Source organism: Mustelus asterias, chromosome 2 (assembly GCF_964213995.1).
Source record: "Mustelus asterias chromosome 2, sMusAst1.hap1.1, whole genome shotgun sequence".
NCBI classification, from domain to species: Eukaryota; Metazoa; Chordata; class Chondrichthyes; order Carcharhiniformes; family Triakidae; genus Mustelus; species Mustelus asterias.
The window spans coordinates 21,748,658-21,762,206 of record NC_135802.1 but is presented as its reverse complement, the minus strand read 5'-3'; positions in this window follow the sequence as shown (position 1 = coordinate 21,762,206).

Below are 13,549 nucleotides of genomic sequence, written 5' to 3'. Positions count from 1 at the left end.
CGACGCACATGTCCCACAAATAAAAAAAGCAGAGAGAAAAGGGTCACTTGGTGGCTGGGAAATTCAGGTAGACCCGAGAGGGGAAAATACCCTGGGAACATCACCGGGACGAGGGCTGGGAACATCACCAGAAAGACAGTGGTAAAGCCCAGTCAACAACTGGGAGGGCAGCACACAGGAAGGGGTGAGGGTGAGGCAGGTCAGAAATAAAGGTGAAGGAGGAAGCTTCAGTTACAAGTAATTAGCATTTCAATTCTCCCCTCAAATTAAATCTCATTAGCAGAGTCTGGAGAAGTGGATTGTGGCCCGATTAATCAATTTGCCTGACAGGACGGCACAGTGGTTGGCACTGCAGACTCGCAGTGCCAGGGACCCGGGTTCAATTGCAGACTTGGATGACTGTTGGAGTTTGCACATTCTCCCTGTATCTGTTTGGGTTTCCTCCGGGTGCTCCGGTTTCCGCCCACAGTCCAAAGATGTGCGGGATAGCTGAAATGGCAATGCTAAATTGCCCCTTAGTGTCCCAAGATGTATAGGTTAGGGGAATTAGTGAGTGTTGCGGGCTTTTCATTGATCACAACTTTACCCTTCGAGTAACCAGACAAGTAACAGAGTTTTCTTAAACAGGTGTTTTAATACAAGCTATAGCAAGGACACGGGGAAGCTACAGTTCACATTGCAGAAGCTAGTCAGAGTGGCATATTCCAAAATACAAAGGTAATTAAAGTTTTCAAAATCAGTTCAAGTAATTAACATAAACCAATCACAATCACTTTATGCTTGCTTCACTATAATATCCAATCAGCGTGGAAACTTCACAGTATAACTCGTTTCCATATCTGTGGATCACTCTCATCTTCCAGTACAGATGTCTGATTTACGTGCTTTGCCAGACTATTGGCCTTGGTGTCTGTCTGTGAAGGCTCTTATAAGAAGGCCTTTGTTTTTCAGCCTGTGTGATTTTTAACCTTGTGAGACTATTAACCCTTTCAGCGGGGTAAATATGTGGGGTTATGGGGATAGGGCCTGGGTGAGATGCACTGTCAGAGAGTTGGTGCAGACTCGATGGGCCAAATGGCCTCCTTCTGAACTGTAGAGGGGCAATGAAACAGAAAAGCCAAGGGTGACAGCAGTGAGAAGTGCGAGGAAATACAGGGAACGGGAGGGGGAAAGTTGGGAATTTGAAGAGGAAATAGCAAATGTGAAGGGAGCAAAGTGAACATGTGGATAAAATGATTGGGAATTCTGGATGGTTCTCTCTCGATTGAGAAAAAAGTTACCCCAACTTACTTTGACCTAGAATTTATTTTGCAGTCCAGCTTAACTGAAACCAAAAGAGAAAATCTCAGCAGGTCTGGTAAGGAGAGAAAATAGGTGACTTTTTGAGTCCAGATGACCCTTTGTTCAAAGCTAAAAGGCATAGAAAGTGGGAGATATTTATACTGCAGGGTGAGGGAATGAAAGATGAGTCATAGCCACAGAAACCAGGGGAAAAGGCTGCTAATGGCAGTCCAGAGAGAATAAAGGGTGTGAATGGATAAACGGCAGAGAAGATGAAAACTGTGACAGATGAAGATGTTGGGGGAGAGGGGGGAAGATAGGACAGAGGTAGAATGTAGAGAAGGGGAAGCAGGGGAGGGAGAAAAGGTAAGGGAAGGGGGATGAAGTAGGGGAAAGAGGGGGGAAAGAAAAATGAAGAAAGACAATAAAGAAATAAAAGGAAAGGAACAGTAAAAAATTAAATAAAATAGAGGTCGAGCAAATCATCTGAAGTTGTTGAATTCGATGTTGAGACCGGAAGGCTGTAAAGTGCCCAGCTGGAAGATGAGATGCTGTTCCTCCAGTTTGCGTTGAGCTTCACTGGAACATTGCAGCAGGCCAAGGACAGACATGTGGACATTTTGTTCTATGAAACCAAACCTGGAAATGGAAATATCACCTGAATTAAATAGAGGTTTCCATCCATGGCAAATTCAATAATGATCAATGAAGAATGTTTGAAAACCACATAATCAAACATTGCACGCTTAGATATCAGAGCTACATGATCGGAAGTCACATGCTCAAACCTCCCAGGAATACATCCAACCAGAGTTGGGAGCCCTGTAACTAAATGGAGTAAAAATGATTTAAATGTTTTCTTCAGAGAGTTATGGTCAAACTTGTCAGCCCAGGTTCAGCTGGTAGTCTTCAACTACACTTTGGGATGTCAGCCCTAATATCTTCCTGGTATGATCCAAACCAGAAACCCCAAGGTGTTTTATGAAGTCAGCCTAGACCATAAGTTTTGCACTTTGAATTTGGCATGGGTAAGCATAAGATGTTTCACTCTAGGTATGATTCAAGTGACCCACGAGGGGGCTTTTATCAAGCAAAGTTTATTTAAGAATGCATTTAAGATATAATAAGAAAATTAGCATAACTTTTACCAATTACAATAAAAACATGTTATTGTATAAACCTTAACAGCTAAATATACTGTTCCAAATCAAACAACTTCCACAGACACACACCCCATTCCAGGCTTAGCACAGAAAGCAAGTATGCTCATGTGATAGAGTCATAGAGGTTTACAGCATGGAAACAGCCCCCTTGGGCCAACTTGTCCATGCTGTCCTTTTGTTTTAAACCCCTAAGCTAATCCCAATTGCCCGCATTTGGCCCATATCCCTCTATACCCATCTTATCCATGTAACTGTCTAAATGCTTTTTAAAAGACAAAATTGTACCCGCCTTTACTACTACCTCTGGCAGCTTGTTCCAGATACTCAACACCCTCTGTGTGAAAAAATTGCCCCTCTGGACTTTTGCATCTCTCCCCTCTCAACTTAAACCTACGCCCTGTAGTTTTAGACTCCCCTACCTTTGGGAAAAGATATTGACTATCTAGCTGATCTGTGCCCCTCATTATTTTATAGACCTCTATAAGAACTCCCCTCAGCCTCTTATGCTCCAGAGAAAAAAGTCCCAGTCTATCCAGTCTCTCCTTATAACTCAATCCATCAAGTCCCAGTAGCATCCTAGTAAATCTTTTCTGCACTCTTTCTAGTTTAATAATATCCTTTCTATAATAGGGTTTCCAAAACTGTACACAGTATTCCAAGTGTGGCCTTACTAATGTCTTGTACAACTTCAACAAAATGTCCCAACTCCTGTATTCAATGTTCTGACCAATGAAACCAAGCATGCCAAATGCTTTCTTCACCACTCTGTCCACCTGTGACTCCACTTTCAAGGAGCTATGAACATGTACCCCTAGATCTCTTTGTTCTGTAACTCTCCCCCTCTGCCCTACCATTAACTGAGTAAGTCCTGCCCTGGTTCAATCTACCAAAATGCATCATCTCTCATTTGTCTAAATTAAACTCCATCTGCCATTCGTCAGCCCACTGGCCAATGCTGGACCTTGCAGCTTTCCAACACCTGCTGTGGATTACTCCTTTGGATGTTGAATCGAAACACTGAGGCCTTCCCAGCCCTGGAACTTTCAGCACACCTTGAGACACACAGAGAAACTGCTTGCCTCTTGCTTCTAGCTGCACCTCACAGACAGCAGAATTTTCACTCTGGAGACAGAGAACACTGCTTTCAGTCTGCAGTCCAAAACCTTTGGATTTTTCCTGTAGAAATGAACTGTCCCAAGGTCCCACCTGACCTGTCAATCAGTCTCCACCCAACAATTCCAAAAGGGTCATAAAACTCCAGGGGACACTGTATTCGGCCAAATTAAAAATAAACATTGCTTCAATTATCCAGCTTCAGCAATGGTAAAACATACCAGTTACAGACAGCACAGCATCAAAACAAAACTGCCAGGCCTCCTTAAAAACAAACTGCAGAGAAACATGACTAAAATTCATTTCTTAAAGGCACAGTAACGCCACACTTCCTTTGTGGCTCGGTGTCATATTTTGATTTATAATAATCCTAAGAAGCACCTTGGCACATTTTATCACATTAAGGGCATTATATAAATGCAAATTGCAGTGATTCATAGAATCATAAAATCCCTGCAGTGCTTGGGGAGGCCATTCAGCCCATCGAACCTGCGCCGACAACAATACCACCCAGGCCCTATCCCAGAAACCGCACATATTTACCCAGATACTAAAGGTCAATTTAGCATGACCAATCAACCTAACCCGCACACCTTTGGAGTGTGGGAGGAAACCGGAGCACCCAGAGGAAACCCACACAGACACGAGGAGAACATGCAGACTCTGCACAGACAGTGACCCAAGGATGGAATTGAACCCGGGTCCCTGGCGATGCGAGGCAGCAGTGCCACCATGCAACCCCCATTGTTGTTACAGAATTGGGAAAGTGGTGTAGAATGGTTTGGCTTGGCGACTGTTCCGTCTTTTTGGTCCTCCTGTTTAATTTACGAGCTTTGCTCAGCTATCCATCTCCTCATGAAATGGGTAACTTTTACCCTATGGAGCTGCCGCATCTCTTGGTCGTTAGTGGAAACCTCAAGCTGCCCCATTGATTTCTGAACCACATATGTGAGGTTCCCATCTAGAGAAAGCACTGTGGTGCAGGAAGTCCCAGTCACTGGAATGCCACTGAACATGATCTTTCATTATGTGAGCTGCAGACCATTAGGTACATTCAATTATCACTAATTATTGCTGAACAAACAAATGGCAACACAGTCATGGTTAAGGAAATTAATTGCGTTCATTATAACTGCAATTTAAATCTGGTATTAGCCGAATGGATAATTACCGATGATCCTGTTAAATGTAATGTCTATAAACTGGGTCTACATTAAACTGTTTGCCTATTAATTGAACCTGCTCCAAGTCATAGAATCCCTACAGTGCAGAAGGGGGCCATTCAGCCCACCGAGTCTGCACCAACCACAATCCCACACAGGCCCTATCCCCATAACTCCATGCATTTACCCTAGCTAGACCCCTGACACTAAGGGGCAATTTAGCATGGCCAATCCTCCTATTCCGCACATCTTTGGACTGTGGGAGGAAAGCGGAGCGCCCAGAGGAAACGCACGGAGACACGAGGAGAATGTACAGACTCCGCGTAGACAATGACCCAAGCCAGGAATTGAACCTGGACCCCTGGAGCTATGTGGCAGCAGTGCTAACCACTGTGCCACCGTGCCCCCTTTAGTCCTTTAGATGGTTATTTTTTTTGTCACGCGTTCATTATTATATAGCTCTGCTTTGCCTTTTCTGCTGGGGCTTGTCTTCTCCCTTTCCTCCTCAAGGGATTTTGTGCAGGCTTTTCTCCAAGGGTAATATTTTATAAATTATGAAGAACAAAGAACAAAGAAAATTACAGCACAGGAACAGGCCCTTCGGCCCTCCAAGCCTGCACCGACCATGCTGCCCGACTGAACTAAAACCCCCTGCTCTCCCGGGGACCATATCCCTCTATTCCCATCCTATTCATGTATTTGTCCAGATGCCCCTTAAAACTCACTATCGTATCTGCTTCCACTATCTCCCCCAGCAACGAGTTCCAGGCACCCATCACCCTCTGTGTAAAAAACTTGCCTCGTACATCTTTAAACCTTGCCCTTCGCACCTTAAACCTATGCCCCCCAGTAATTGACTCTTCCACCCCGGAAAAAGCTTCTGACTATCCACTCTGTCCATGCCCCTCATGATCTTGTAGACTTCTATCAGGTCGCCCCTCAACCTCCGTTGTTCCAGTGGGAACAAACCAAGTTTCTCCAACCTCTCCTCATAGCTAATCCTCATACCAGGCAACATCCTGGTAAATCTTTTCTGTACCCTCTCCAAAACCTCCACATCCTTCTAGTAGTGTGGCAACCAAAATTGAACACTATATTACAAGTGCGGCCTAACTAAGATTCTATAAAGCTGCAACATGACTTGCCAATTTTTAAACTCAATGAGAGTGCAGAGGAAGTTGACAAGAATGTTACCAGGGCTGTAAATTGTAGCTATGAGGAGAAATTGGGTAGGATAGGGTTATTTTCCTTAGAACAGAGAAAGCTGATGGATGATCTAATTGAGGTGCACAAAAGTATGAAGGGCCTAGAGAGGGTGGACAGGAAAGACTTGGTTCCCCCAAGCTGAGGGGTCAATTGCCAGGGGGCATTCATTTAAGGTGATTGGCAGAAGGATTAAAGGGGACATGAAGAAAAACTTTTTCACCCAGAGGGTGGTGGGCATTTGGAATTCACTGCCTAAGTTGGTGGTTGAGACCGAAATGCTCAAACCATTTAAAAAATGTCTGGATCTGCATCTGAAATGTTGTAATTTGCAAAGCTATGAACCATGGGCTGGAAAATGGATCGAGGGTGAACAGCTTTTTTCTTTTTTGTCCAGCTCAGACACGAGCTTGAGAAATTTTCCTGACGAGAACTTTGGAGCGATTTACAAAAGGATGAAGCAGAGTCAAGAGAAGCAGTGATTGAGAGATCCTTAGAATGGCCCAAACTCCATTCCTTCCCATTTCCATGTATGGGGATGGGGGAGGAGGTTTTGATTTTTTGATCTGCCCATCAGGCAACAAGCAAAAGTTTAGTTGCCTCCTCATGTGCTGAATAGCCCCTTTCTGCACCATAAGCTCATGATGATTCTCTGCTTCTAACAGTCCCAAAGCCCATGCCGCAGTGGGGCTGTTGATTGAAGGTCCTGCCAGCTAGCAGTGCAGGTCACGTTCAGCTGAACTTTACAATCAAGCACATGAGGAGGCAACTAAACTTTTGCTTGTTGCCTGATGGGCAGATCACAAATCAAAACCTCCTCCCGCATCCCCATACATGGAAATGGGAAGGAATGGATTTTGGGCCATTCTAAGGATCTCTCAATCACTGCTTCTCTTGACTCTGCTTCATCCTTTTGTAAATCGCTCCAAAGTTCTTGTCAGGAAAATTTCTCAAGCCTTCCTTCATATTTGTATGTCCTGTTACCAGCCAACATTCAGCAAATCTGCGTTGCAACCTCTTTAATACATTAACATCCTTCCTCTCGTGTGGAGTCTAACGCAACAGCACATCTTGGATATAGCTCCAGTTTTCATGCCCTTGCTTTGTAATGGATATTAAACTTTATTGGTACCTCTTCAGTTAGCAATTGTTGGAACCATAACTTTTATTTATAGAAATAATCTAATAGATGCCTTGCAGGCAGTTTGATGGGTGTTCTTTCCTCTTGCTCCATCATTCATTTCACAATTTAACATCCGCAATAACCTTCAGCAGTTTTTGTAGGCTGTTCCATTATTTTGTGTTACTATTGTGCGTCTGTAGAAGTAACATGAAATTGACACCAGCCATTTGTCCTACTTTGTCAGGGAGCAGGGTTATTTTAGATTCCCTACCTATGGTCCGAACATTAAAGCTAGGTGATATCATGGCGGCAGAGTGGCACAGTGGTTAGCACTGCTGCCTCACAGCACCAGGGATCCAGGTTCGATTCCTGGCTTGGGTCACTGTCTGTGTGGAGTTTGCACGTTCTCCCCGTGTCTGCATGGGTTTCCTCCAGGTGCTCCGTTTTCCTACCACAGTCCAAAAGCCATGCTGGTTAGGTGCATTGGCCATCGTAAATTCTCCCTCAGTGTACCTGAACAGGTGCCACAGAGTGTGGCGACTCGGGGATCTTCACAGTAACTTCACTACAGTGTTAATATAAGCCTACTTGTGACTAATAAATAAACTTGAAAAAAATCATATAAGGAATCATAGAATCCCGACAGTACAGAAGGAGGCCATTCAGCCCATTGAGCCTGGACCAAAAACAATCCCACCCTATCCCCATAGCCCCACATAATTACCGTGATAATCCCTCCAAAACTAGGGTCAATTTAGCATGGTCAATCAACCTAACTCGCACATCTTTGGACTGTGGGAGGAAACTGGAGCACCGGGAGGAAACCCACGCAGAACGGGGAGAATGTGCAAACTTCACACACAGTGACCCAAGCCGGGAATCGAACCCAGGTCCTTGGCGCTGTTATTGGCGCAGGTGCTAACTATTGTGCCACCTTACTGCTCCAATGTGAAATCTCTGCCCTCACCGCTTCCCAATACTATTGAGGCTAGGGTTCAGTCTTTTAGTTTATTTGTTCACAGGAAGCACACGTCACTGACTGTAGCCAACATTTACTGCCCAACCCTAATTGTCCTTGCTTCAGAGTCACATGTAGGCCAGACTGGGTAAGGACAGCAGATTTCCTTCCCTAAAGGACGTGAACCAGATGGGCTTTTATGACAATCGACTACGACCATGGTCGTCATGAAACTTTTATTTCCAGATTTTGTTATTGAATTCAAATTTCACTATCTGCTGTGGTGGGATTCGAACCTGGGGCCCCAGAACATTATCAAGAGGACATCCTTGCTCCTGTACTCTAGTCCTCTTTCAAAGAAGACCAGCATACTATTTGCATTCTTAACTGCTTGCTGCACCTGCATGCTTGCTTTCAGTGACTGATATACGAGGACACTCAGGTCCCTTCGTATATTTATATTATACTGCATCTGCCATGTATTTGCCCACTCACTCAACTTGTCTAAATCACCTTGAAGCCTCTTAAGCTCCTCCTCACCACTTACATTGCCACCAAGGTTTGCCTGCTCAGGAAACGTGGAGATGCAATGCTGGGGCTGGTTTCCAGCAGAGGGACCGGAAAATCATGCTGGCATGAATGGCTGGAAAATTCCACCCTACCATGGAATGCATTCTTTCTGGTTGTATCACAGCTTGATATAGCGCCTGCTCTGACCAAGATCGCAAGAAACTACAAAGGGTCGTGAACGAAGCCCAGTCCACCACTTAAACCAGCCTCCCATCCATTGACACCGTCTACACTTCACGCTGCCTCGGCAAAGCAGCCAGCATAATTAAGGACCCACGCACTCCGGACATTCTCTCTTCCAACTTCTTCCGTCGGGAAAAAGATATGAAAGTCTGAGGTCACGTACCAACCGACTCAAGAACAGTTTCATCCCTGCTGCCGTCAGACTTTTGAGTGGACCTACCTCGCACAAAGTTGATCTTTCTCTGCACCCTAGCTATGACTGGAACACTACATTCTGCACTCTTGGTTCCTTCTCTATGAACGGTATGCTTTGTCTGTATAGCGCGCAAGAAACAATACTTTTCACTGTATACTAATACATGTGACAATAATAAATCAAATCAAATCAAAAATGTGTTTCCACATCCAAATCATTGATGTATATTGTAAACAGTTGGGGCGCAAGCACTGATCCCTGCAGGAGCTCCACTAGCTGCTATATTCCACTCCAAAAAAGACCCATTTATTCCTGCTCTTTGTTTCCTGTCTGCGAACCAATTCTCAATCAATGAACCTGCAACCGTCACAGAATTAACAAGCTGATTCACTAGCGAAGCCCAATTCTTGCATACAAGAGTGCCCTAGTACTTAAAGAAATGTTTCTCATTTATTCATTACTGGGAAATGGCCACAATAGGCAAAGTCAGCATTCATTATCCATCCCTTGTTGCCATGGGGAAAGTGAATTGCATATTAGAAGAGGTTAGTGAAGAGATAGCAAATGGGTCACTATATGAGAGACAGAAAAGCCATCAGAAAAGGAAACAATGTCAGAGGATTGGTAAGCAGCTAATGAGCCTACTATATGTAAATTGAGAGATTGAAAAAGCCATGGGAGTAACAGATCAATTAGCTTAATGCCGGAGGTCAGAAAGATAATGGAATCCTTACTCAAAGATGTAACAGGAAAAGCCTATGGAGCAAAAACCGAAAAATACTGGGAAATCTCAGCAGGGCTGACAGCATAAAACATAGAAACTAGAAGCAGGAGGAGGCCATTCAGCCCTTCGTGCCTGCTCTGCCATTCACCTTGATCATGGCTGATCATTGAATTCAACATCCTGATCCCCCCTCCCTCCCATATCACTTGAGCGGGTGGCACGGTGGCACAGTGGTTAGCACTGCTGCCTCACAGCGCCAGGGACCTGGGTTCGATTCCTAGCTTGGGTCACTGTCTGTGCAGAGTCTGCACGTTCTTCCCGTGTCTATGTGGGTTTTCTCCAGTTTTCTCCCACAATCCAAAAGATGTGCTGGTTAGGTGTGTTGGCCATGCTAAATTCTCCCTCAGTGTACCCGAACAGCCAGAGTGTGGTGACTGGGGGACTTTCACAGGAACTTCATTGCAGCGTTAATGTAAGCCGACTTGTGACAAATAAATAAGCTTTAGCTCTACAGTCCCAAGAGCTATATCTAATTTCTTCTTGAAATCAGAAAACGTTTTGGCCTCAACTACTTTATGTGGCAGTGAATTCCATACATTCACCACCCTCTGGGTGAAGAAATTTCTCCTCACCACAGTTCTAAAAGCTTATCCTCAAACTATGACGCCTAGTTCTGGACTCCCCCACCATTGGGAACATTCTTTCTGAATCTACCCTGTCTAACCCTGTTAGAATTTTATAAGTTTCTGTGAGATCCCCTCTCACTCTTCTAAACTCCAGTGAATATAATGCTAACCGACTTCGTCTCTCCTCATATGACAGACCGCCATCCCAGGAATCAGTCTGGTAAACCTTCGCTGTCCTCCCCCTATAGCAAGGACATCCTTCCTCAGATAAGGATACCGAAACAACACACAATACTCCAATGCCCTATGCAATTTCAGTAAAACATCCCTATCCATATACTCAAATCCTCTCGCTATGAAGGCCAACATACCATTTGCCATCTGTGGAGAGAGAACAGAGCTAATGTTTCGAGTCTGGATAACCCTTCGTCAGAGGTGAAGACTTTTAAAAATAGGATGATATTTATACCATTAGGGTGATGGGGGTGGGGGGGGGGGGGGGGGGGGGGGGTGGGGGGGGGCAGGGAGGGGAGGGGGTGGAAGGTGTGATTGATAGGGATGTCATAGACAAATGAAAATGACGGTGATCATGGCTAAGAAGGGTGCTGATAACGGCCATTAAGAGATCAGGATGTGTAAGTGGAGGAACAAAGGTAAGCAGAGTGTCAAAGGAAACCTGAAACATGTGACAGATGGCCCTAGTCAGTGGGGGAGGAGAGGAGACCATAAGTTAAGTTTATTTATTAGTGTCACAAGTAGGCTTGCATTAACACTGCAATGAAGTTACTGTGAAAACCCTCTACTTGCCACACTCTGGTGCCTGCTCGTATACACTGAGGGAGAATGGCCAGTTCACCTAACCTGCACATCTTTGGACAGTGGGAGGAAACCGGAACACCCGGAGGAAACCCACGCAGACACGGGGAGAACGTGCAGACTCCACACAGATAGTAACCCAAGCCGGTAATCGAACCTGGGTCCCTGGCGCTATGAGGCAGTAGTGCCACCGTGCCGCCCTGAGTTGGGAAGGGCGGGGGGAATGGAAAGCGAAATTTTTAGAAAGGTGGGAAAATGAAGCGATGGAAGAGATGAAAAGAATGTATAGAGCATTATTGAAAGGAGGTGATGAGAGTCTCGCCTGTCAGCTGGAGAGCCAGCGAAACCCCTGTGTCGCCACCTTTCAGGAATGCCAAGCAGGCACTTAATTAGACAGCAACAGGCCTTCCCCAGGACCAAGGACCCCAGGGACAGAATTCCCACCTCCCAAGAGCTGGATCACCAAAGGCACAGGTCAATGAATGGTCATGAGGGAGGGAGGAAGGGTTCAGTAGCAAGGCAGAGGGATGGGTCTCAGCAACGCCCCCCCCCCCCCTTCCTGATGCTGGGTTGCTCGATCAGGTACCTTTGAATGAGTGACTTCTGTTAGAAGTCCATATGCAACACTGATATCGAATGTTGGAAAGGTTTCCTGCATGGTGTGTTCCCCATGGTTGGGTAACTACCAGTGGCGACAGGATGTGGCCCTCGAATGTGCATTAATTGTCAGCTTAAGGGTTTTGATTGGCAAAGTGACAGGAAGGCTGCCTCAGCACCCTGGGTCTAGCTGGCACAGTGGCAGGAAGGTGGTGGGATGCCCGCTCGCTACCCTCCTACCTGATTAGATGTCCCCTGCCACCAAACTTGCTTTAAATTCTGGAATGCAAAAAAGAAACGTTATACCTGACCAACCTAATTGAATTCTTTGAAGAAGTAATAAGGAGGGTAGATTGGGGTAATGTAGTAGATGTAGCATATTTGGATTTACAAGCACATTTGACGAAAATAAGGCATTGTGACTGAGGTCAGAAGATTGAACCATAGAATCCATATAGTGCAGAAAGAGGCCATTCAGTCCATTAAGTCTGCACCGGCTCTCCAAATGCATAATTACCCCCACCAACCTACACTTCTTTGGGCACTGAGGGTCAATGTAAGATGGGCAATCCACCTGACCTGCACATCTTTGGACTGTGGGAGGAAACTGAAGCAGCTGGAGACAAGTCACAGTCACCCAAGTCTGGAATAAAATCCGGGTCCCTATAGCTGTGAGGCAGCAGTGCTAACCACTGTCCCACTGTGCCAGATGTGCAGTCAATGACAAGTGTCATAATGTTTAGGGAGAGATCAGCCATGACCTGATCGAATTGCGGAGCAGGCTTGAAGGGCTGAATTTGCCTACTTCTGCTCCTAATTCCTATGTTCCTATGTTTAGAAAGCTGACTCCAAACAGAAAACAGAGGGTGGGGGTTAAATGGGGTTACTCAGACTGGCAAATGATGAGAAGGAGTGTTCCACAAAGATCAGTGCATTGTTGTTCATTATTTACATAAACAATTTGAACTCAGGAAACAGAAGTATAATTTCAGAATTTGCGAGCAGCTCCAGATTAAGGGTATAATTTAAACTGTAAGAATCTGTAATATATTTGACAGAGTTAATTGTACTGCATGTGAAATGTGTTATGAAGGTGGTTGAAGGAGCATCAATAGTTTAAGATACAGAATTTGTTTGTTGCAAACAGATGTACAGAAATGGACTGAATATTACCAGCATACATTGCAAAGACTAAAAGATTCTTCGAACTAAAGTAACTTGTTAACATAAGACCATAAGATACAGGAGTAGAATTAGGCCACTCAGCCCATCGAGTCTGCTCTCCCATTCAATCATGGCTGATATTTTTCTCATCCCCATTCTCCTGCCTTTTCCCCATAACCCCTGATCCCCTTATTAATCAAGAACCTATCTATCTCTGTCTTAAGGATACTCAATGACCTGGCCTCCACAGCCTCCTGCGGCAAAGAGTTCCACAGATTCACCACTCTCTGGCTGAAGAAATTGTCCCTCATCTCTGTTTTAAAGGATCGTTCCTTCAGCCTGAGGTTGTGCCCTCTGGTGCTAGCTTTTCCTACTAGTGGAAATATCCTCTCCACGTCCACTCTATCTAGGCCTCGCAGTATCCTGCAAGTTTCAATAAGATCCCCCCCTCATCCTTCTAAACTCCAACGAGTACAGACGCAGAGTCCTCAACCATTCCTCGTACAACAAGCTCTTCATTCCAGGAATCATTCTTGTGAACCTCCTCTGGACCCTTTCCAAGGACAGCACATCCTTCTTTAGATACGGGGCCCAAATCTGCTCACAATACTCCAAATAAGGTCTGACCAGAGCCTTATACAGCCTCAGAAGTACATCCCTGCTCTTGTA